General features: G+C 43.1%; 1 long non-coding RNA gene across 1 annotated transcript; it reads left to right on the forward strand.

Moving 5' to 3' along the window:
- On the forward strand, window positions 1-20389 carry LOC134737896 (uncharacterized). The gene is made up of 3 exons (XR_010123308.1): window positions 1-76; window positions 8414-8515; window positions 20198-20389. It is a non-coding gene; the product is annotated as an uncharacterized LOC134737896 (long non-coding RNA).
- Window positions 20390-25470: the final 5081 nt, after the last annotated feature.

The following is a 25470-nucleotide window of genomic DNA, read 5'->3' on the forward strand; positions in this document are numbered from 1 at the left end:
CCACCATGTAACACATGCCTTAGCTCCTCCTTTGCCTTCTGCCATGATTGTGAGGCCTCCCTAGCCATGTGGAACTGTGAGTCCATTAAACTTCTTTTTCTTTATAAATTACCCAGTCTCAGGTATTTCTTCATAGCAGTATGAAAATGGACTAATACACCTACTAACTGCCTTCTAAACCCTAAAAACATGAGGTGCCACCATAAAAGCTGCCTATTACATTTCCTGTTGCTGCTCAAACCAGCAGCACCATGCTGCCAAGTCAGTGAAGGCTTTTCTGCATTCTCAGTGTCCCCCAGGGATTTTAGAGAAACAGACCTTTTAGCTTGTACTCATTGTTTAACTTTGTTGGCCGTGAGCCTATAGAGCTGGAGCAAGGGGTGCTCTTAGTGAGAGACATGGCCCTTGTTCTCCAATGCCTTTAGACTTTTTGTGCTCCAAGCACGCAGCTTCCATGCTCTTGTTGTCTCATCTTACAGGCTCCTGGATCCCACAGGCAAAGAGGGCTTTGCTGGGCCCTCTGGACATGCTCAGACAGGTTTAAATCCTAGGATAGAGACAGCCGAGGTTCTCAAGCTGAGACCCACAACCTCACATTGAAAAACACATTGATACCAAAGACTGATTAATATGCATGTAAATACTGGCATTTGGCACTCATTATACCTATAGGTAGTAGAGGCTCAAAAGCCAAGACTGAAAAAATTTGTCTCTATTCATAGATACCAGTCTGGCTACCTCCATCTCTACTCTGAACTCAGAGACTAAGGAGGGTACCTGGGAGGACAGTCCATGCCCTAGAGAAATTGAGGAAGATACCTTCTTTCTCATTGTTGGGAGTACAGTGGCTTTTATACCATAATCTTCCCATTCTCTTCTCAGATAAACCCATTGGCAAGTATAATTTTTAAATCTTTCTTTTAAAACTGCTGAACCTGACGCATTAGAAAAATAAAATTCTTCCCTGTGGTAGGCTGAATAATATCCCCTAAATATGTTCATGCTCTAATTCCAGACCCTGTGAATTTAACCTTATATGGCAAAAGGGTCTTTGCCAAGATAGTTAAATCAAGGATCTTGAAATGGGGAGGTTATCCTGGATTATTCTGGGCCTAATGTAATCACAATAGTCCTTATAAAGGGAATGCAGGAGGAGTCAGAGAGTCAGGGGAGAAAGCTATGTGAGGACAGAAGCAGAGATGGGAGTGAGAGGGCTACAAGCCAAGGAATGCCAGCAACTTCCAGAAGCTGAAAGGAGAAAGGAACAGATTCCCCTTTGAGAGCTGCAGAAGAAATATACCCTGCTGACACTTTGATTTTAGCCTTGTACAACTCATTTCAGATCTGTGACTTCCAGAACCATAAGACTTCCAAAACATTAAGTTTGTGGTAATTTGTTACAGGGGCAATGGGAAACTCAGACTCTCTCACAACTCAGCAGAATTAGTGGAACAGCATGTGTCTTTTATCTAGAATTTTGCCATATAGCTCTGGAGCTATCTAAGAAACAGGAGACTGAGAGCACCTAGAAGCTGTGTTTCTTACCAAAGAGATGCTTGAGATCAGTTTGCCTATTTGTTATCCATGAACTGGTAAGCTTCCTGCCAGATGGTGGATATCACATTGGACCTGGAATCAGTAGACTACTGATATGGTTTTGCTCTGTGTCCCCACCCAAAGCTTATGCTGAATTGTAATTTCTGGCGTTGGAGGTGGGGCCTGGTGGGAGGTGATTGGATCATGGGGGTAGTTTCTAATGGTTTAGCACCATCCCCTAGTGCTGTCTCACGATATAGTTCTCATGAGATCTGGTTGTTTAAAAGTGTGTCACACCTCCCCCTTCTCTCTCTCTCTCTCTCTCTCTGTCTCTGTCTCTCCCTCTGTCTCTCTCTCACCTGCCAGCCATGTGAAGACTTGCTTGCTTCCCCTTCACCTGCCACTATGATTGTAAGTTTCCTGACGCCTCCCTAGGAATGCCTCCTGTACAACCTGTAAAACTGTGAGCCAGTTAAACCTCTTTTCTTCATTAATTACCCAGTCTCAGGTAGTTTTTTGTAGCTGTATGAGAAAGAACTAACACAACCACTTTGAACGCCGGCTGTCACTAGCCAGCTGAATGATCTGGGTTGAGTCACTCACTCTTTCTAAAATGGAGATCAATGACTACTTAAAAATATGCTATGAAAATCCAGTGAGATAATGTAAGTGAGAGAATTTGATATCCCATAAAAACCTCCACATATATAAGGTATTCTTACAAATAGGGTATATAAAAAATATTCTAGTCATTTGCATTTCTTGCTTGTTTTGATTTCAGATAAATGGAAGTCACTTGGGTTTTCTTTTAGGGAGCTCAGATTTCATCAAAAGCACTGGACTCTGCTGTAGGGTCCTTTCCAGCTCTGCCATTCTATAATTCTAAATGTCAGCCTGAATGATGCTGTGATAGCACCATTAATTCTCTCATGGCAGATAGAGACCAAAAGTCCAGGAAGAAGCTAGAGTTGATCAAGCGTGAAGGATAGCATGGGCCAGGGTACAGCCTCCTGCATAAGAGTGTTTTCTTCATGCATTCTTTATTCATTTATTCATTGCACATCTATTCACTGAGTGAATACAATATATGCCAGGGGTTATGCTAGGCACTGGGTAAGTTGGGAAAGGTGATTGGGGGACAGGAAGAGTTATGACAATGAATAAGACAAGGTTTGTGGCCTCAGTGACTTTACATCAGGTGGGGTAGGTAGATATGCAACCCATGGCAGCCTAAATGTCCCCAGGCCTCTCTCCTCTGTGGTCTCCAATGAGGTCACAGGACTTTTATACCCACATCTCATTGATTTCCATAGACCCATCTACTCACACAGAAAATCAGCCCCTTGCTAAATTGCCCAATGTTTCTGGAGGCCTAAAGGGATGTCTCACACGTGCTCATCAACAGGCTGTTCCTGCTGGCTGCTGTGCGACCCAGGCACGTGCCATCTGCCACCACCAGAGCTCTCAGGCAGGGCCCCTCTGTATTTCATAGATGTGGTTAAATTTGGAACCAACCTTAAATCTAGAGCTGTGGCAACCTAAGCCTCCCCCACAATTCCCACGAGTTTCCATGGCTTCCATCCTCCTTATCCATTTTGTTTACCACTCACCCACTTCCAACATCCTCCTCCACATGCTTGCTGAAGAATTCAGCTACTTCTATTGTTTCTAAAGAAAATCATGCACATCAAGCACTTTATGTTCCTCATTCCTTCCTTCCTTGACTTCATAAATTTAACTGACAATTTGCATAATAGGGAAAGGACAGAGCAGAGATTTGAAGGGAGCTCACACTGCAGAGGGCAAGGCCTTTCACCATCCTTTGGCTCCATCCCTCTCTCCCCCTTGCCCTTACCTCTCTCTCCTTCTCCTAAGCTACCAAGCACGCCCTCTCCTCCAACCTTCCACAGGGCAGTTCCACTCATGCCTAAATGCACTGGAGACTGATCTCCCACTGCAGGTGCTTATTACAGTATTTTCCCAATACAGATCTGTGGAATCCAGAGGAGGGGCTGTCTCACAGACAAAATTTTTCAGGATAAGATAGAATAAACACAATCTACAAAATTTCTCCCATTTCATCACCTAAAGCACCAGCATACATTCTTTCTGGGTTCCAGTGTCATTTCCAGTAATAGAAGTATGAGGACATAAAAAAAACATCAGCCACACAAGCTGCAGTGTGGTTTCCAGTTACTGCTGTTTGTGTTGCTAAGGCCGGTGGGGTGGGGCGGGGCCTGAGCACCTGCACCCTGGTGATGACAAATCAGACACAGCAGGACCCAGAGCAGGTGCCCTTTTCCTTGTTTAGGATTCTGAGTGTTTCAAAGTATCGGTCATGTACCAGATGTCACTAAAAGAGGTTTTATTTGAAACAGTCTGACTTAATGAGGCTCAGATTGTTGCTGTGAGCTTGTGGGGAGGGAGTACGTATACACTAGCAGAGGTAAATTTACCCTGGAGCTAATAAGCCTCATGCTTCAGGGCCTGTCACTTGCCTACGTTTCTTCCAAGGCCCTGTCCTCAATTTTGGATTTGTAATTTTATATTCACTTTCTTAAAGAGCACTCCCATATTGTTAAGTTTCATGGCCCACAAAACCAACCGCCCCAGTACACCAGAGCTTTTGGCCCATATTGCCACCAGGCTGAACACAGACATGCACACACATGCTCATGGGGGGTCAGCCCTTGCGAAATTAGAAAATGCAAAATCTGTCACTGACATCCTTCTCCTCCACCTGCCTTTTTTCTCAGAGCCTGTGGCCTTGCCTCTTAGAATTCTCCATGCTCCCACTAACCATACATCCCCACTCTGCTTGGTGCACTCAACTGCCTACTTTTCCCACACCCCATTATCCAATATAGTGGTCTCCAAACTACAGCCCTTGGGACAAATCTAGCCCACCACCTGTTTTTGTAACTAAAATTACACATCTTGTGTGTGGCTGCTTTTGTGAGGCAAAATTGAGTAGTCGCAACAGAGACTAAATTGCCCCAAAGGCTAAAATATTTACTCTCTGGCCCTTTACAGAAAACAAGTATGCCAACCTCTGGTTGAATCCCCAGTAACTTCATAACTAATACTGACAATTCATTTCATCAACCAAAGATCTGCTTAAAAATAAACCTACTCATGCTCTCTCCTGCTGCTTCCCTCTACACTTGAAATGAAAACCAGCTTCTGCCCAGGCCCCACAGACTTTCCATGGCCAACACTGCCTGACTCTCTGATCTGTTCTGACTGTCCCCCTTTCACTCACTATTGCACACTCTCTTTCTTTCTGTTCTTCAGACAGGCAAAATTGGTTCCAGCTTCTGGGTCTCTGCACTGACTGTTTCTGCTTGCTAAAAGCCCTTCCTCCAGATCTCATACTGCTGTTTCTTCTTTATGATTCAAATATTGACTCAAACATTGCCTCCCCAGAGAGGTACTCATGATCTCTTATCAAATATTGTACCCTGTCTTCCATCACATGTGCTGGTTTTGTGTTATATGTGCTGGTTTCTTTTTTTATAGCTCTTGCAATTATCCTGTGTGCTTGCTTGTTTACTTGTTTACCATTGGTTTCCTCCAATGGTGTTCCTCCCAGAACCACAGGCTTGTCTATCTTACTCAATGTTGGGAAGTATCTAAAGTTGTGCCTGGCATATAGTAGTAGGCTATCAAGAAACATTTGTTAAGCAAATAAATGAGCAGAATGGTGATGCTTTAATAAGGGGATTCTGAAACCTGAAAAGGAATGGCCATTAATACAGGAATTTCAGAATTACACACATAGCTGGAATTTCAGAATTGTACAAATTGCACAGCTCTAGGAATGGCCATCCCTACATTGCAGGGAGATTAACCAAGGGTTCTGATATGGTTTGGCTCTATGTCCCCACCCAACTCTCATCTTGAATTGTAATCCCCACATGTTGAGGGAGAGACCTGGTGGGAGGTGATTGGATCATGGGGATGGTTTCTCCCATGCTGTTCTCATGATAGTGAGGGAGTTCTCATGAGATCTTGATGGTTTAAAAGTGTGGCACTTCTTCGTGCTTGCTCGGTCTCTCCTGCTGCCGTGTAAGATGTGCCTTGCTTCCCCTTTGCCTTCTGTCATGATTGTAAGTTTCCTGAGGCCTCTCCAGCCATGCAGAACTGTGAATCAATTAAACCTCTTTTGTTTAGTTTAGAAATTACCCAGTCTCAGATAGTATCTTTATAGCAGTGTGAGAATAGACTGATAAAGGGTAAATCAGATTTTCTTTCTGGGACTTTTGAGGATGTAGTTTTTAGGTTTAACTCATGACCAGAGAACCACCCAAAGCTCATATAGATTTAGTGTAAGCCAGAGCTTAGTACTTCCACTGGAGAAAGAAAACTCACATTAGGGTTCAAGCTGAACCCATGAACCTATTTGTTTATCACTATGACATATTTCAATAGACAGCTTCTGACACTGGAGCAATAACCAGAGACAAGGCTTTCACTTTAAAACTTCCTTTTTGGTAGTAACAAGCATCCTTAATTTCATGCACAGTCTTGGCATTAACCAGTGATTTTTTTTTCAAAAATCTCTCCCTGTTGCTGCTCCCATTCATGTCAGCCTCACTCCAGTCACTCTGGGCAAGCTCAGAACATTCTCTATGTGCTTCCACTTCCACAGCTTTCTTACTCTCCTCCCCATGCCTCTCACCATCACCACTTGCCCAAGGTCTGGCCATTTCTAAAGCTATACTTATACCCTACCTCCCCCTATCCCAGAGATCTCCCAAATTAGCATTAATTTCTTCTTTTCTAACACCCTATTGCACTTTCTTTCTACTACACTAATTGCCTATGTCTGGATAGCAGACCATCCCAAAATGTAACCAGTTAAAACAACTGGCATTTTATTTTATCTAATAATTTTGGATCAGGAATTTGGAAAGGGCTCAGTTTGGCAATTTTTCTTCTCCACGTGATATAAGCTGAAGTCACTAGGTGGAATTCATCTGGTGAATGAGTCTAAGACAGCTCACTCAATGTTTAACACATTGGTGGGAATGGAGTGTCTAGATGTTCTCTGGCATGTGTAGGTGGGTAGTCAGGCTTCTTTTCAGCAACTCAGAGACCCCAGATAGAGTTCCAGAAGACAAGAAGTAGAAGCTTCTTGGGTTGCAGTTTTCTCTCTGAAAATAAAATCTTTCATTAATGAGATGGTCTCCCAGATGGCTCCAGCCCCAAGAGCCTGGTGCTTTAACTCCATCCCAGAGTGTGTGTACTCAGCCATTAATCCCTTCCTTACTTGGAAGGTAGGAGATTTCTAGGAATCTCAGATAAATCACAGTAGAATAGTTTAAGAGCTGTTTGTCTAAAGGACTAAGAGCTATGCACCAACATGGTAGAACAGGATTGCAAATGCATACTTCACTAAGCTGGCAAAAACAAAACAAAACAAAATACAAGCTTCTTTATAGTCTTTAACTGATCCAGTCTTCCTTATTAACTGCCAATCTCCCTCCCAATCTTGCTAGATAGTAGGGAGATGGGGTGAGAATAAGGGCAGAATTTGGAAATTAATAGTATCTACATATGCAAATGCTTTTTTGGGAACAAACATTCATATAATTTTAACTTAAACTCTTTGAACAGAGCTGTTTTCCCCCCTCTTCTTCCTGCTTTTCAAGATGGCTTCTGGGTGGAGGTGAAAGCTTGAGAGTATTTCTGATAACTGGGGGAGTGGAGACATAGGAAGGGGGTTGAGGTGGTGAGAGAAAGCTGGCCTGGGTACTGCCCCTCTCTGCTGACCTGGCATGGGGTGTCGATCGGATCTCAGGATTGGCATTTGCCAATTCTGACAATTCCACCTGGCCTTACGGCATAAAGTTTATCATCTGATGCTCATGGCTGGCATTTGTTGTTGATTTTCCTGTCCTTGGTAGTTGCTTATTTCTGATGTCAGGCCCTTCTTAGCAGCTCTGAGTTCTCACCAGGCCATGAAGCAAGCTTCAGACCTTTCACCCAACACACCAAAGTTCAGCAGAGCCAAGAGAGCTTCCAGAGTCTTGTCCCTCAAGCCACTTTCCTCTACTGGTGCTGCCCCATATCCTTCTACCAGATTTTTCCTAGAGACCTGAAGTCCTCATAAGGCCATGCTTGAAAAAAGGGCCACAGCATTACACAACTCCAGGAATGGCTGTTCACAAAGAATACAATGTAACTGGTGCCCCTGCAGTGGCAAAGCACAGAGGTTCCAGTGAAGGTAGCAGGCCACCAACTTCAGTGTTGGATTCACTCAAGATTCTCCCAAGAAGGGAAACTGTGAACACATGTGTTTAACTCTTTGGCTGTTCTCTGGTTCCTATCTTCTACCCACAATTCCTGAAGCCTAAAGATGCAAGATTTCTCTCTGCCTTTCCAGTGTAGCCAAGGCTTCCCTTACATTATATGCTAAGTTTTCTCTTTCAAGGTTTATAGAAACTCTATGAGCCAGTCCGCCAGCCATGATTCCTGACATGTTAATGGGAGCTCAAGGAATTTAGAAATTTATTTCTCTTCACCAAAGCCTGACTTTTGAAAACTATTATCTTGCTAGTGACTCAAAAATCCTATTTGCTAGTCAAAGATAAGGAATAACTCTATTGCTAGAGTTGGTCTCCACACTTTCCCTGAAGATCTTAAATCCATTGCTTCATGAGTGGAAGGCCCCAGGGCAACCATCATTCTAGGAGATGGAACACTTCAGAAATTGTATTTTAAATTATTAGCCTTCATATGCATATATGTTACAAACATTGTTTTCATGTTTTATACAAATATTGACATTACAGGGCTCTCAGAGGTTAAGAAATAAGATGAAAGCTCTTTCTTATGCTGACAAAATATTCACTTCCTATTACCTTCTTCCCAGGTCCTTTCTTTACTGGAGATGAAACCTTTGCTCCTAAGGTGGTAACTGAGGGATGGATGAGATGATTTCAAACCAGAGAGTTGATAAAATGGGAGTACACAGGTGAGATTCACATGTGATAAAAACACAAGCCTTGCAAATGTGGTGAGTGAATTCAGAGCAGATGCCTTCCCTGTTATCACTTGACAGAACCTCCTTAGGATGTAGAAGTGAATCCAAAATAGCAGCGATTCCATGCTCCAACTTCAGCTCCCATCCTAATCACAGGCTTCAGCCGAGTTGAGGCCATGTGCTCTGGCAAGGCTTTCTGTGTAACTTAAATCAAGTTTCATCTCTGATTTATTAGGATTTTGTTAAATTGCTAATACCATTATTCTACCCTCATCCATTTCATCAGCAGCAGTTTAAACTCAGTCGCCTTGAATCAGTCACAAACAGTCCCAAAGGTTTATTTGGCCTTATATTTCTTAACACAATTTATAGCATTCAAATATTGAGTTAGATTTCAGGATGACATTTATCAAGCCTACTGTAATATGCCCTTGGCTTTTTTCTCTTCATCCCTTTCATCTATCTTGGCAGTAAAAGTGCTGCTGCTTTACCTCTGTTCCATATGATCAGGTAAAATCACTTTTTCTTTCCTAGGCCCCTATTTCAGCAGTGCCTTAGAGCTCATCTACATCAACTGCTTAAGCTTCTTTCCTTCCATAAAGCTTTGTAATAAACTTTTTTCTTCAAATACAGTTTCCCCCAGGACATACCCCAAATTTGGTCTTTTTCAAATGCAAGAATTGCTTACATTCCTGCATTTGATATCTTTCCCAAAGATGGGATATTATCTTTCCCAAAGAAAGAGGGATATCATCTTTCCCAAAGAACAGATCTGGTCTCATGGACCTCCAAGCATGTGTGTGTTCATGGGAACAAAGAGCTGAAATATTACAATCTAGTCTGAAAAAATCTCATTTAGAGGGCTCATTGTCTGAAGTGGATTACTCTCCAATAGCTAAGTTTCCAGGACTCCGGCCTAAGAGGCAGAATTCCCAGGATTAACAGAAATATAATTGCTCTGTCCTGAGGTCTCACAGACTCTAAGAGGTTGGAATGGGATCAGCCAGTCCAACCCCACTTATTTCATAACTGGGGAATCTGAGATCTAAAGAAACTGCAACAAAGGAAGCTTATCATCCTAGTAAGTTGCCAGGCAAAGCCTCAGATGTGCCCTGTGAGTATTTTAGCGTTAGTCATTCCCTGTGTTACAAAAACTCACATTGTACAAACTTCAAGAGAAAAAGAGCACAGGCTCTAAGAATGGGCAATTCCAAGTTTCCATTAAAACTCCAGCACCTACTGGATATTCAGGCAGAGTATATTTCTCACCTTTGAAATGGGATACAACACTGCCCCCTTGGAACATCATGGAGCACCCACATAGCACATGGGACATTTCAGAGCTTGGTAAATGGAAGCTAAACAGTAATTTTAAAGAGCCTGGGGCATGGACATCTGGGGGAAAAGGCTTAGGAATTGGGAGGTAGGTGGAAACTGAGAACAAATAGAGAGATCAGTGAAAACCATGTGTGGGTTTGGCACAGTCCACCAATGCCTAGCTTAAGATTGCAGGATCAATTTGGAGGACTGATTATCTCAGCCAGCCAGTCAAGCCATTACAGCTCAGACAATTCAATTTTCTGGAGTTCTCTAGATCCTACCTCATGTCATTCATTTAATTCTTGCTCCTGTCTCATAGAAAGAAAGAACAGAGGAATTAAAGGGAGAAGAAAAAGAGGCTAATCAGAGCCTGCCATCACTACAGCGAGAAAACTAGACCACACTTAAGTGAGCCTCCCCTCTCTCCCTCACTTTTATTACTGGTGCTGTACAGTGAGTGCATATTTCATTGTTCGACTTCTCAAAAATAGAAGTCCTTTATATCACTCAGTCCTCCTGGCACATGGCTGGGCACAAGGACAGGCATCCAATAAATCATTTGAAAAGTCATGAGGCTGAAAGGGAGTTGAGAATAAACCCACTCATTTTCCCACTGAGAAGATGGAACGAGGAAGGAAACTAGAGAAAGTTAACAGATAATCAGCCCTTCTTATGTTTGGATGTAAGAGTGGGTTTAACAGTGTCCAGAAGATCAAAGCTCAATCCACACTCCTTCCTCCTAAACATGCTTTATGTCTCTCTGTTCAAAGTGGCCAGAAGGCAGCCCAAGGCTTCTGTTTTCACTCAACCTCCTAGCTGAATCTTGCAACATTGCTTAATTTAGTGGGTCCACAGTCATGTAAGAGAACAATTTCCTCTTCCTTGAAACTTTTATATGGCCTTTGTTCTCCTGCTAGGCCAGTTCCCAACTAAAGTTGAATTTCCAGTTTAGAAGTGAACGCATGGCCATGTGATTTAATACATTCTCGCTAGTCGAACTGGAAAAGTCTGTCTTTAGAAATATCGTATACAGCTGCAGCTGATACCCAAGGCTATGGTTTACCCGCAGAGAATACTAGGGCCAAAAAAAAATTCTATATTAAGGTTTAGTGATCCCAAACTCAGACAACTGTCACCAAAGGTGGGCAAGTTAATGCCACCATCTGCAACAGCTGGGTTTCCACAAATACCACCACGCCTCTCACTCATCTGAGGTATTGTGTCTCCAAAGCCATGTTGGTTTTGCAAGACTGCCTGCTACTTGGCACCATTTCAATGTGTGACTATTTCCATTCAAGATCTCCCCATCTGGCAGCAGCCTAGGCAGTCATGCCCTGGTGTACTGGTGGTATTCTTACAAGAGGATCAGGCCACTGGGATTGTAACACCTGCCTCTGGGCTATGCGGGAAATAGCCAGGGAAAACAAAAGAACAGAGGATATGGCTGCAAATAAATAAATTTAAAATGTTGCATGCTGTTGTTGTAGCCAGGTGACAGAAGCCCATCTGGATATAGTCTACTCTTTGGAAGCAGAGTCAGATATCCAAGAAGTGACAGATGCACACATACAGAATTTTTATCCATCAGTGAACTTGCAAAGTTTAAATTCTCTATAGTGCTCCCTTATTTGGGATATTTGCACAACTAATGATAATATCTTTTCAGATATATCTTTTCAGGGACACCACAAATTTCACGATGCTTTCCTGGGCTCAAAAGATTCAGTCAGTCTAATCACATGCTAGTCTCTAGGAGATGGATAATGAGAAAAGTCAGAGCTGCTATGTCTTCATCCTGGTGACCGCTCATGGAGAGCTTAATTAAAGTGTTTAGGAGGAAGGAGGAGGGTATATGGTAGAAGCAGGTTTTAATTTTCTTTCTTAGCTAAAAATGTTCTATTATTCTATCTCAACACTAATAGAATCCTGATTTATTTTTCAAAACTTTCAGAGATAATTTCATGTGTTTTTCTCGGTAGTTCTAATATTTAGTAGGCAGTTATTCTTCTGATTCCACTGGGAAGTTAGAGTGTGCCTTCCCATGCCCTTTGGAAGCCAAGGGGATGGTGCCTAGGACAATGTTTTGCATACAGTAAGTTCTCAATAAATATTTGTTGTGTTGAATTAAGAAGGAACAAATATATCCACAGAGGGAAAAGGGCAGGGACTATATGAGAACAGAACTCAGTTGTTCCCATAACCCCCAAGAATGATCCAGCAGTGGGATTTAGGAGTCAGCTGAAGTTGACTGCTCATCAGAGCAGGGTGTTGTAAGAATGATTCCAAGTCCTTCATCCATACTACTCATGCCCCTATTAGTGAGGGTTTTGTAAGGATGCAGTGGTGAAGTGGCGAGCTTTGCTATTTACTAGCTATATAGTCCTGCACAAATTATCTAATCTTTCTAAACCTCAGTTATCTTATCTCTAAAATGGTAATAATAATGAAATCTATCTAGTGTTGTTCTGGGGTCAGCTTTCACTGGCTTGCAAGAGGTGATTATCTGCTTCTCTTCCGGACTTTTTTCTCAGTGGCTAACAAAATAATGGCTCATGTCACAATCAATGGAGTGTTAAGAGTCAATGAAACATGATTATTATCATCATCCTCCTCATTATTATACTAGGCCCTTTATAACAATCCATGTAAATTATCTTTAAAATGTAAGAAAAAACACACTAATGTGCCACCATACATATAGTAGCAACCTGCTGATTCAAGGGGGAGCTTTGAAGTAGACAAGATCTCCCATCTTCACCCCTGCCTACAATTGGCAGCTTTCCCTCCTCCTTTCCTAACTCCTCCAACACAGCCCTCTCTCAGGAATGATCCCGTGGGGACTCTAGCATGGTATGAGTGACTCCAGTGAATGTGACTTCCCATGAGCAGGTTTGCACTGACAGCCTAATGGCTCACTGGGCAAGGGGAGCTGAGATCCCCTGCTAAAGACACTTACAGCAAGCAGAAGAAGGGGGCTGCTCTGGTGTAGAGGCTTTCCTGACACTGAAATCATCATGCAGGTTGCTGTTTGCAGAGCTGCTAGCTTTACAACTCTGTTGCCTGGTGGGTGATACATATCTGAAACTCAATACACGTTTGTTGAATAAGCCAATGAATGATTAAAGGAATAATAATAATAAAGGTATACCAAATATGAAGATTTTAATATATGAAATAATCAAGTGTTACTTAGGATGTATTAAATTGTACTTAAATATCTTGCTGGTGGAATGTAAATTGCTTTAGCACTTTTAAAGGACAATTGCTGGTATGCATTAAAATTTCATATGTGCCTACCATGCTGTTTCAGGGAACCACTCACGCACAAACTAGATTTCACAAGGATCTTCGTAGCTGTGTTGTCTCTAGTGGGAAAAAAAAAAACTCTAATGAGTCTATCTATGAATAAGGAATGGGTTAATAAATGCTACTATATCCATAGCCATTCTGTATGCAACAGTTAGGAAGAATGAGGTTAATCTGTATATATTAATAGGAAAAGAAATATTAGTGAAATAAGAAAACAATTTAATGAACACTATACATAACATGATTTTTAAATTTTTTAAATATGAAAACCATTTTTTCTGTATTTTTGTATATGAGCCTAAATGCACAAAAGAAGGTAACAACAGTTACCTCTAGAAAGGGGTATGGTCTAGAAAGCGTATGGTGAAAGTAGACTTTAGCTTTACTTTTATGCTTAGATTTTAAATTTTACAACCAAAATGTGTTCATGTATTATTTGTATAATTACCATTTTTAAAAAATAAAAGGGAAGCATAGCTAATGGATGTTCAGGCTGAGGCATAAATTTGTGCAGCAGCTATGTGAGCATGTTCTCTGCTGAGGAGGGAGATGACGTGTCTGAACTGTGAGCATCCAAGCACAGAAGTGCAGAGCTGCTTAGAGTGGCTGCTCCTCCTGCTCTGAAAGATTATGAGCCAAGACAGAGGAAGGCAGGGTTCCCCAGATGCCATTGCAGTGACAATCACCTCCAAGGCTGTCTGGCAGGAATGTACAGGCTGATGGGATGGCAGAGGCCCCTGCTTCCCTCTGCTGATGCCCAGAGAGGTGAGGGTCAGGGAGTGAGTGACAAGGGAAGAGTAGAGGGAGAGAGGATTGGAGTCATCCAAGACAGACATTGGTACCTGGTAATACCTGGTAACTGTGCCAACAGCCAGGCCTTTCCATAGCTGAGAGTTCAGGGGATGTGATTTCTCCCCTCCTCCTTCATCCCTTCTACTCTAAACAGGGTGATTTCTCTGTGTTGGCACCAAGTGCAAACCCTCCTCACACCACAGTCATAGAGCCAGATGATAGCTCAAAAAGCTATCTTGGTCACTCCTTGCTAGGAAGTTAGGAATTAAACAGTCCCTGGAAAAAAACATTCTACATATAGAATGTTCTTTTTTCTTCCTTGGAAACCAAAATATTTGTTGTCCCGTTGTGAGTTCAATTTCTTATTTTTTAAAATTTTCACAGAATGGGATTACACCACCTTGCTTGGTCTCCATCCAACTGTCCATCTATTCATTAATCCACCCAATCACATTTATTTAGCACCAACTACATATATATCGGTACTACAGGATACCTGATCTTTAAGGTGGAAAGTTTCAAAGAAGGCTTTGAGGAGGTAACATGAAGAATGGGTACAGTAAGTAAGCCATATCCAGACAAACTTTTGGGAGTGTGCCTGTAGGGTGAGAGGAGGATGAGGGAATGGATCACGCAAGAGTACTCCAGGCTAAAGGGAAAACATGGGCTGCAGCACATTTTAGCAACTCCAACTCCCCTATACCCATAGAAGAAAAAAGCAAGTGTGGAGCAACTCTAAACTTAGTGATGAAGAAGTGAGTTAGAGCCCCTGTGAAACGGGAGAGTTCCTGGTTCCCCCTCTCAGTACTTGTGACAGGGGTGTGGATTGACTGATAGGTCACCGCCCTGCTGCTTCTCAAACCCCTTGCGGGAAAGGGAGCACGCAGAAGGGCAGATACAGAGGCTGGGGCGAGCACTTTGGGCTCCAGCCCCATGGTAAGGTCTCGAGGTGGGTGCCTGCAATCCCAGTGCTACAATGCTATCTTAGCCTTGCTGTCCACAGATGGCTTTAAGTGTTAACCAGTTCTATGGACCCTTTGCCTTTCTGCAAGGTCAGAGGGCCAGTTTGAAATCTTTCTGTATCCCGAGTTCTTATCCAGCATCCCAGAAGTATCGGGTCACACACGGGCTTGAAGGATAAATGCAGGGTTTTATCAAGTGGTGGAGGTGGCTCTTGGCGGGATGGATGGGAAACCGGAAGTGGGGGATGGAGTGGGAAGATGATCTTCCCCTGGAGCTGGGCTGTCCAGCGGCCAAACTCCTTTCCCACCACCCCCAGCTGAACGTTCCTCTTCCTGTCTCCCTGCTGCTTCCTTCTGCCATCCCTCTGCTTCTCTTCATCTGCTGGTCTACTCCTGGAGCCTGGGGTTTGGGGTTTATATGGGTACAGGATAGGGAACGTAGCAGGCCTAAAGGCAACTTCTTGAGTGCAAAAACAGGAATGTCTGTCCTCATTTAGGGCCAAGGGTCTTCAGGCTTGAGGGTGGGGCTCTTGCCAGGAAACCTCCCTCTTCTACTCAGTATCTCCCTGTCTCCTGTCTATATCACCTGTGGGATGCTAGATGCGTTTTACAAAGCACAGGAACATCATTCAGAAGGATTTTCATGTGTGTTAATGAAATATCAAAAAGGCTGTGGAGACAGAAATGCAAAGTGATTCAGGACTGGAAACCGAATTTCTGACAAAAGGAAGCTTGGTTAAGAGGGTGATGGCATTTTTTACCTCCAAACTGTGGACAGCTGTACAGTCTGAAATGCTCAGGAGAGACTCCATCAAGCTGAAAGCAGGAATCAAGTTTCCCTAAGCCAGGCTGTTTGAGCCCTTTACCTCCTTGGCCAGCCTTTTTTAATTTTTTAATTAAAAAATCAGTTCCAGTTGTTCTCCTATGCTCAATAAAAGCAACCGTACACTCTAACTTACTTTCAAATACCTTGCCACTTTTACTCCAGATAGAGCCGCATAAAAGCCAAGAGATAAATCAAATTGCTTGTCAGAATATCAGGTAGGCTGGGGACTGCTGGGGAAAAAAGAAACCTGCTGTGGACTTCAATGGCTCTAGAATTGGCAAAAACATGTGAAATCATTCCTGAAGAGCTCAGGTGAGTGCTCTGCAGGTAGCCAGGCAGGCACTCTACCCTCCTTTAGGCTCTGAATCCAGCCCAGATTCATGATAACGTTTGCAAATGGTGTATTCATAAAACACTTTTTGGTGATACTCTAAAAGGGAGCTGGAGGGTCATTTTGTTAATGATTAACTGACAACACAACCAAAGCTCATTGAGCAGCTACTGTGTGTCCTTAGAGTTAGAACTCAAGGATGGAATGGGGGAGGGGGATGGCTGCAAAATGGTATAAAAAGAATTCAAGACTGGCAGGTATCATGCTGGACCCCTATTGACTTCATTCAATAGGAATGGCATCGTGTTTGAGAGGCTAAAGAAAAGACCTAGAACCAGTGAACAAGACATAGAGTTTATTGAGGGAACTTACATACAGGGCAGTCCAGTCCGGTGGTGGTGGACTAGACAGGAGAACTGTAACAACTTGTATAAAGCAGGCAGTTTATATAGTGTTTTCACTTAACACCCTCCTCCTAGGAACCTCTACCCATTAACCTTCACTTAACCCAAAACAAAGAGCCTTGATCCCCTGTACAGCCTGTGCTCCACAGGATGGGCCAAGGGATAAGGAATGAATCTCCATGTTGGCTACTTCTGGATTCCTTAGCTTACAGCTACAAACACACATTCTTCTTAGACCATAGGGTCATTCTCAGAATATGCCTAAGTTATGTTATTGCTGTCAGGTATGTCTGTCATACAGAAGGCTCTTGATGGGATGTAGTACACAGTGCAGATTAGGGAGGGGCCTTAGAGTCCCACTTTCCTGTTCATTCACTGTGTGGCTTTGATCTATGCACTTCAGTTTCCTCTTCTATAAAATGGGATCAATACTGTCTTCTAGGCCGGGTGAGGTGGTTCACGCCTGTAATCCTAGCACTTTGGGGGGCCAAGGCGGGTGTATTGCCTGAGCTCAGGAGTTCGAGACCACCCTGGGCAACACGGTGAAACCCTGTCTCTACTAAAAATACAAAAAAAATAGCTAGGCGTGGTGGCGCATGCCTGTAATCCCAGCTACTCCCAGGCTTGTACCTGGGAGGCGGATGTTGCAGTGAGCTGTGATCACGCCACTGCACTTCAGCCTGGATGACAGAGTGAGACTCCATCTCAAAAACAAAAAACAAAAAACAAAAAAAAACTCTTCTACTTCAGGTGGTTACAATTAAAAGAGATAAGCATAAAGCATTTAGTTCAAAGAAAATTAGGCATTACTACAAGGGCAAAAAGTAGACTGCTAGGCAGCTTTTTATGAGTGAGCCAGGGAAACAGCAGGAGCTTAGAGGTTCTGGACATTTTTAAAATAAGGGCAGTGCAAATTCTAGCTATATATATCTCCTGAGGGCAATGCCTCACAAACAAATGCATTGGGTTTCCTTTCATTCTATATTGGTTCAGTTCTACATAGTTACAACTTGAATTTTTCAAATATTCAAGTTATGGAAATCACCCTTTGCAGAAACATTAAAATAATTAGAATCTGAAAAACAGATGCATTCTATTTGGAATGTAAATTAAGCCTTTAAAGAGGCTTTTAAGAGGTAGCTTTTCCAGGGTAATTACATTGCAAGGACTCTAGGTCAATTACTCTTTAACCCAAATGTCACCTGGCTGTGGATACAAACAGGGTTACATCTAAATTAAGGCCAAAATTGCAGTGCCTCTAGGAGTCCCATAGTCACACAAGCAAATTATGAGTACCCCTTGACCTGGATGTTGCTAGAATGCTCTGAGGGGTGTCTCCATGTGCCCATGGGGACAGGAACTATGGGTGCCACACAATCTCTCTCCCTGGTTCTCTCTCTTGCCACAACCCACTTGCCCTGGTTAGTTGCCCATAAAGGAAACTCTGTTGCCCCTGCTGCTGCTGCCTCTCATGGGATGCCAATAACAACACCAAGCATGCTGTCCCTCCTTGAAACTGAGAAGTTAATTCCATCAAGTCTGCCTGTCCTGCTTGCTTTTGGTCATTTGCTTTTTGTTATTTTTTTCTTTTTCAATGAAGCTGAAGGCTGCAGAAGCTAAAGGTCTCTCTTCTGAACAGCTGAAACTTAGCTTTCACTGGCTACTTTATAGATAACATTCATAGGTTGCCAGGGTAATGAGCATGTCAGTTGTTTTTTAGGAACTTCGGCCAGTTCTTGTTCAGTTCAAATTGGTTGAGACCACTGTATTAGTCTGTTCTCACACTGCTAATAAAGACATACCCAAGACTGGGTAATTTATAAAGGAAAGATGTTTAATAGACTCACAGTTCCACAGGGCTGGGGAGGCCTCAAGAAACTTACAATAATGGTGGAAGGGGAAGCAAACATATCTTTCTTCACATGGCAGTAGCAAGGAGAAATGCCAAGCTAAAGGGGGAAATCTCCTTATAAAACCATCAGATCTCATGAAAACTCACTGACTCTCACAAGAACAGCATGAGGGTAACTGCTCCCATGATCCAATTACCTCTCAGTTGGTCCTTCCCGTGACATGTGGAGATTATGAGAACTGCAGTTCAAGGTGAGATTTGGGTGGGGACACAGCAAAACCACATTATTCCACTGCTGGCCTCTCCCAAATTGCATGTCCTCACATTTCAAAACTCAGTCATGTCCTTCCAACAGTCTCCCAAAGTCTTAACTCATTCCAGCATTAACTCAAAAGTCCAAGTCCAAGGCCTATGAGCCTGTAAAATCAAAAGTCAAGTTAGTTACTACCTATATACAATGGAAATACAAGCATTGGGTAAATACACCCATTCCAAATGGGAGAAATTGGCCAAAACAAAGGGGCTACAGGTCTCATGCAAGTCTGAAATCCAATAGGGTAGTCATTAAACCTTAAAGTTCCAAAATGATCTTTTTTGACTCCATGGCTCACATCTAGGGCATGCTGATGCAAGAGGCTGGTTCCTATTGCCTTGGGCAGCTCCACCCCTGTGGCTTTGCAGGATACATCCCCTCTCCCAGCTGCCTTCATGGGCTGGCACTGAGTGGCGGCAGCTTTTCCAGGCACATGGTGCAAGCTGTCAGTGGATCTGCCATTCTGGGGTCTGGAGGACTGTGGTCGTCTTCTCACAGCTCCATTAGGCAGTGCCCCAGTGGGCACTCTGTGTGGGGGCTCCAACCCCACATTTCCCTTCCACATTGCCCTAGCAGAGTTTCTCCATGATGGCTCCACCCCTGCAGCAGACTTCTGCCTGGACATCCAGGCATTTCCATGCATCCTCTGAAATCTAGGTGGAGGTTCCCAAACCTCAATTCTTGACTTCTGTCCACCTGCAGCTCAACACCGTGTGGAATCTTCCAAGGCTTGGGGCTTGAAGCCAGGGCCTGAGCTGTAACTTGGCCCCTTTTTGGCCACAGCTGGAGCTGGGACACAGGGCACCAAGTCCCTAGGCTGCACACAGCAGGGGGGCCCCGGGCCCAGCCCATGAAACCATTTTTACCTCCTAGACCTCTGGGTCTGTGATGGGAAGGGCTGCCATGAACATTTCTGACATGCCCTGAAGACATTTTCCTTGTTGTCTTGGTGATTAACATTCAGCTCCTTGTTACTTATGCCAATTTCTGAGGCATTAGTCCATTCTTATGCTGCTAATAAACACATACCCGAGACTAGGTAATTTATAAGGGAAAGAGATTTAATTGACTCACAGTTTCCCAGGGCTGGGGAGGCCTCAGGAAACTTACAATCATTGTGGAATTGGAAGCAAATACGTCCTTCTTCATATGGTGGCAGCAAGGAGAAGTGCCCAGCAAAAGGGGGAAAGTCCCCTTATAAAACCATCAGACCTCGTGAGAACTCATTCACTATCATGGGAACAGCATGAGGGCCCACCCCCATGATTCAATTACCTCCCTCTGGGTCCCTCCCATGACATATGGGGATTATGGGAACTACAGTTCAAGATGAGATGTGAGTGGGGACATAGCCAAACCATATCAACCCCCAACCCTTCAACTGGGCCTGCATAAATACTCAAGAGGTGGCTTTTTGATGTCAGAGGGCCAAAAACTCCACCTTCAGATCATGTTAATGCTGCCATTTTCTGTACATATGTCCTATGAAATGGCATAAACACCTATGCTTGTGTAGAATGAATCTGTTACTTCATTTTTCCCCACTGCCAAATGATATGGACAGAAGACAAGAGGACGAACAGAAGAGCAGAAGAACTGCAGGAACCACAGCAGAGAGAAGAGAAGGAGTGTCTGTACACTGAGAGGAGTTCAACTGGGGATGGCTGGAGAGGAGATCAGCCTCTGGACTGCCAAACTCCAAGGGAAGATCATCATCCCACTCCACCCCCGTTCCAGCTCCCCATCCATCCCACTAAAAGCCACCTCCACCACTCAATAAAACCCCCACATTCATCCCTCAAGTCCATGTGCAACCTGATTCTTTCCGGATGCCGGACAAGTACCTGGGTACCAAGAGGGCACTGAGCTAGTTAACACATAAGCTGTCTGTGGATGGCAAGGCTAAGAGAGTGCACTGTAACACGCACCCACTTGGGCTTTGGGAGCTGCAGGCATTCACCCCTGGACACTACTGTGGGGCCAGAGCCCAGGGGCACTTGCCCCAGCTCCTGCACCTGCCCATCTGTGTGCTCCTCATCCCATATGTGGTTTGAGTACACATGGCAGCCTAACAGATGAGCCACATCTTTCTTGCGCATCCTGCAAGGGAGGTCAGAGAACTCTCCCATTCACAATCACCTTTTCATGACCTAGACCACTCCACTTCCCTAACCCATAAATATACCTAAGTCTTATCTTCAGGAAGGTGGATATGAAAGCTGTTCTCCCACCTCCTCACTTGGCAACCTTGAGGATAAATCTTTTCTCTTTTGTAAAACCTGTGCCACAGTGATTGGTTTACTGCACACAGGCAGAATGGACCTGGACCCGGCTGGTAACACCAAGATCCCAAAGCTTTCAGTTCTTGGGGAGCCAAAGTAACAGTAGGTGCTCTGCAGAGATATGTAAACCAAAAATTAAATTCTAAGGCCCCTCCAACCATCCGAATAAACTTCCTCCTTGCCAGGGCACTCTTAAAATTTACCCTGAAAGACTGGTTCAGGCCATGATGAGAAATGGGGGTTGGACATGCCTTATTATACCTCTGGCATTAACATCAACACAGACCTTAAGTCTGATAAGAAGAACTTACAGTCCGTTCTTTCTAAAGCCTGCTACCTGGAGGCTTCATCTGCATGAGAAAACTTTGGTATCAACAACCTCTTATTGCAACCCAGACATTTCCTTCCTATTGATCCCATGTCTTTAGATAAACTCAACCAATTGTCAACCAGAAAATTGTTTAAATCTGTGTAAAACCTGGAAGCCCCCACCACCCCCACTTCGAGTTGTCTCACTTTTCTGGACGGAACCAAACTATTTCTTAAATGTATTTGATTGAATTCTCACAGCTCCCTAAAATGGTCAAAATCAAGCTGCACCCCAACCACCCTGGATACATGTTCTCAGGACCTCCTGAGGGATGTGTCACAGGCCGTGGTCACTCATATTTGGCTCAGAATAAATACCTTTAAATATTTTATGTAGTTTGACTCTTCGTCAACAGGTGGTAGGAGTGGGCCCTGTAAGCCAGAGACTGCACTTTGTATCCTGGGCCCAGCAGCTACTCTCTGTGGCCCAGGGTCTCAAAAACTCTCTTGTGAAATTGATTCTGTTACTTTCCGGCCATAACTGGCAATGCCTCAGAGACATTTAGTTGACCCAATAGGGAACAGAGACCAGGCTATCCCTTCCAAGATCTTCACCTCCCTTCTCCTCAGCTGTTCTAGTCCCAAACACACTCCGTCCACCTTCCCAGGTCGCAAAAAGAGACCCCAGGGCATCATCAAACACCATTCTTAGGTGTAGTAAAGCTAGAAATTCCCAGCAGGGAATAAACATCAGCTCCATCAGCCAAAGGTGCTGCTGTCGTTTGCCAGCCTTGGTAGTCTATAAACTTAAAATGAGGTTTTCATTAACTTGTAAAGAAAAATAAATTGAACTAGCACCCTGATTTTGTTCCAAGTTTGGATTAGTGGGGAGGAATTAGCTGTGGTTTATACTTAACACCTGCCAGCTCGTCACAGCTGTTTCTCCCTCTTGGACCTGGTTAAGGTGACAGAGGCATAAAAACTGTTGAAACATGAAACTATCCCAAATGGAAAATGCAGATGATTCACTACAGGTAAACTAACTTAGTCAATATTCATTACAAGTTGATGCAAATTATCACAGTAACAGTTCCTTCAAAAGACTGGTTAGTGAGGTTGTGATATACTAATTAAAATTATCTGGTTATCTGAAGATCATTATTAACCTTCTTCAATTCTGCCTAAAATTAACCTCTTCCATTTCAGTAAATTCATCAGAGAATTTATTTGAATGAATTAGTTTATTAATTCACCACTTATTACTGAATTTCTATTGTGTGTCAGACCCTATAACACCTATTTTAGGGGTGTTATATATCATTGACCAAACATATCAGGCCCTGACTTCATGGATTTTCCTTTATAGAAGGACAGACAAAAAACTGAAAAGAAATATATATTAATATTGTCAGGTAGTGATTAAGTGTTCTGAAGATGAAGAAACTATAGGATGGAGTTACTTTAGAAAGGCTGATCAAAACAGCCTCTCAGCAGAGGTGACATCTGAACAGACATAGGATAGAAAGGGGCATCATGCCATATGGTTATCTAGAGATAAGCATGGTCCAGGGCAGGGAACAGTATGTGCAAAGGCCCTGAGGTGCTCAACATGCTTAAGGAGCAGAAAGCAGGGGTGGAGAGGTTTGAGAGGTTAGGGGTAACATCAAGAAGTGGTCCAGAGCCAGATCTTGTAGGGTCTGTCGGTCACAGTGAGGGATTGGACTTTACTCAGGTGTTGATCCTGACTTTACAACAGGTGTTGATCCTGAGAGCAGTACCCAATAAAACTCTTGCGCACAAATCTTAGAATATCAGAGTCTCTACCCTGGTAAACTCAACTGAAGGCAATTGTGAACAATAAATTATGTTATATAGGCCTGTACCTGTACATAGAGAAGTACAAGATGACAACAAACCTATTCTGATCAATGAGTTAATTTTTTAATTAAATTCCTGGCATAGGCTAATCATTTTTTGTCACTGGGCTCTTTAAAAGTGGAATACTGACAAGAAAGGTGGAGGAGGTGGAGAGTATTCTGATGAGTTAGAAACTGGTTTTACTCTAATTTAGTTATCTTTAGTTCTCATGAGTCAATCAATTAGTTCGTTTAAGGATATAGAGACTATATTGACAATATTTGACTACATGTGAATAAACGTCCAAAAGTAGAAGTTTCTAGGAGTTTGCCAGCCTGGCCAACACAGCAAAACCCTGTAGCTACTAAAAACACAAAAATATTACTTGGGCCTGGTGTCTCATGCCTGTAGTACCAGCCACTCAGGAGGTGGAGGTTGCAGTTAGCCGAGATTGCACCACTGCACACCAGCCTGTGTGACACAGCGAGGCTAAAACAAGAGAAATTTCTAGGAGTTTGATTATTCACTTTTCCTATGTTTGAAAAATATAAAATGGTCAACATAGAGAAAATGTTACTGAACCTTAAAAAATTCCCTGTTACTTAATAAATGGTCCACTGAATGTTCGTGCTCAGTTGAATTAAATCTTGTCATACATAATCTATACAGGCATTTGATATTATTGTCACAGTAAAAAATTGAAAGTTGAAAGCATATGATAATTTACCCACCAAAATAATTTGTTTGACCACCAATATACCTGATTTCAAAACAATAATGATGAGGACTAAGCTCTAATTTTTTCTTATCTTCCCAAATTCCTACCTAACGGGTCTGGGGAGTCATGCCCTACAAACCACAAATTCTCATCAGATGGGTTTCATTTAACCCTATATATCTTGACTTACTTTCCAGTCTGACTCTGGCATAACATTTTGTGACAAGAAAATCAAAATATTTTACCCCAAAACATGTTTCTTTGCCACATTTTGAAATAGCCGTGCAAAGCCATACTTTGTGGGGGAAAATGTGCATCTGTAAAGAATCTCTATTAGCATAGCTAGATCTTTTACTTCCAGGCCCTCCCAATCCTGAAGAGATTAACTGAGAGTCTAGCACCTTTTAAAGGTCTGAAAAGGAAACATTTGTCATCTATTGCCTCTAAGGACAGCCACTATGAGACTGCAAAAGAATCTTAATCTTTGGGATGCCAAGGCAGGCAGATCACCTGAGGTCAAGGGTTCAAGACCAGCCTGGCCAACATGGCAAAACCCTGCCTCTACTAAAAATACAAAAATTAGCTGGGTGTGGTGGCGCCTGCCTGTAGCCCCAACTACTCGGGAGTCTGAGGCAGGAGAATTGCTTGAACCCTGGGGGTGGAGTTTGCAGTGAGCCAAGATCATGCCACTGCACTCCAGCTTGGGCAATGAAGTGAGACTCTGTCTTTAAAACAAAAAACAAACAAACAAAAAACCTTGGTCTCCACAATCTTTTATCTTAATCTGATCATTTCCTTTCTATTGATTCTGGACCAAACCAATGTATTTCTCAAACACATTTGATTGATGTCTCATGCCTCCCTAAAATGTATAAAACTAAGCTGCATCCTGACCACCTTGGGTGGGCACATGTTCTCAGTACCACCTGAGGGCTGTGTCCCAGGCGGGACACTCATATTTGGCTCAGAATAAATCTCTTCAAATATTTTACAGAGTTTGACTCTTTTCGTCGACAATGAAAATGTGCCTATCCCTGCACTTTATTGCTGTGATTCTTCTGCTAGTTGCTTACTAAGTGTCTCTTGCTGCTTCTCTTTACTAACAGAATCTCTACATTGTCGGTGACAATGTGACCAACTAAAGCCAACATCTCCAGGTTTGGGAAGGCTGGGGTAGGGTGCAGGGAAAAGTATCTGGAAGTCATTTGGTGGGGCTTTCAAGGGAGGTGCCTCAGCTGGTGGGGTGGGCACCTTTTTTCAAAACACCAATCAGTGAGTCCCACCCAGCAGTTTCTGATGCAGTTGGTTTGAGGTGCCGCCACAGTATTTTCTTTTCTAACCAGTTCCCAGGTGATGCTGTAGCTGTTGGTCTGGAGACCACGCTATGAGAACCACTGCGTTTAGCTAGAGCCACAGTGGCTATTTTGTGACTAGAATATGACCTTCAGGATAGAAATCAAGCCCTAAGTATTGTAGAACATAAAGATAGAAGAATCTGGGTTTCCACTCTGTGCTTCGAGTCATCCTACCTGCCTAGATATCCTTTTTCTGCGAAAAAATTAAAACCCTTATCTTAAGCCATGTTGGATTTTCTACCATATTCAGCTGAACCTAATTGCATTTGATAAAAATGCCTTAGGCCATATCTAATGTTTCCTTCCTCCAACTTTG

The sequence above is a fragment of the Pongo pygmaeus genome, chromosome 13 (genome assembly GCF_028885625.2).
Source record: "Pongo pygmaeus isolate AG05252 chromosome 13, NHGRI_mPonPyg2-v2.0_pri, whole genome shotgun sequence".
NCBI lineage: Eukaryota > Metazoa > Chordata > Mammalia > Primates > Hominidae > Pongo > Pongo pygmaeus.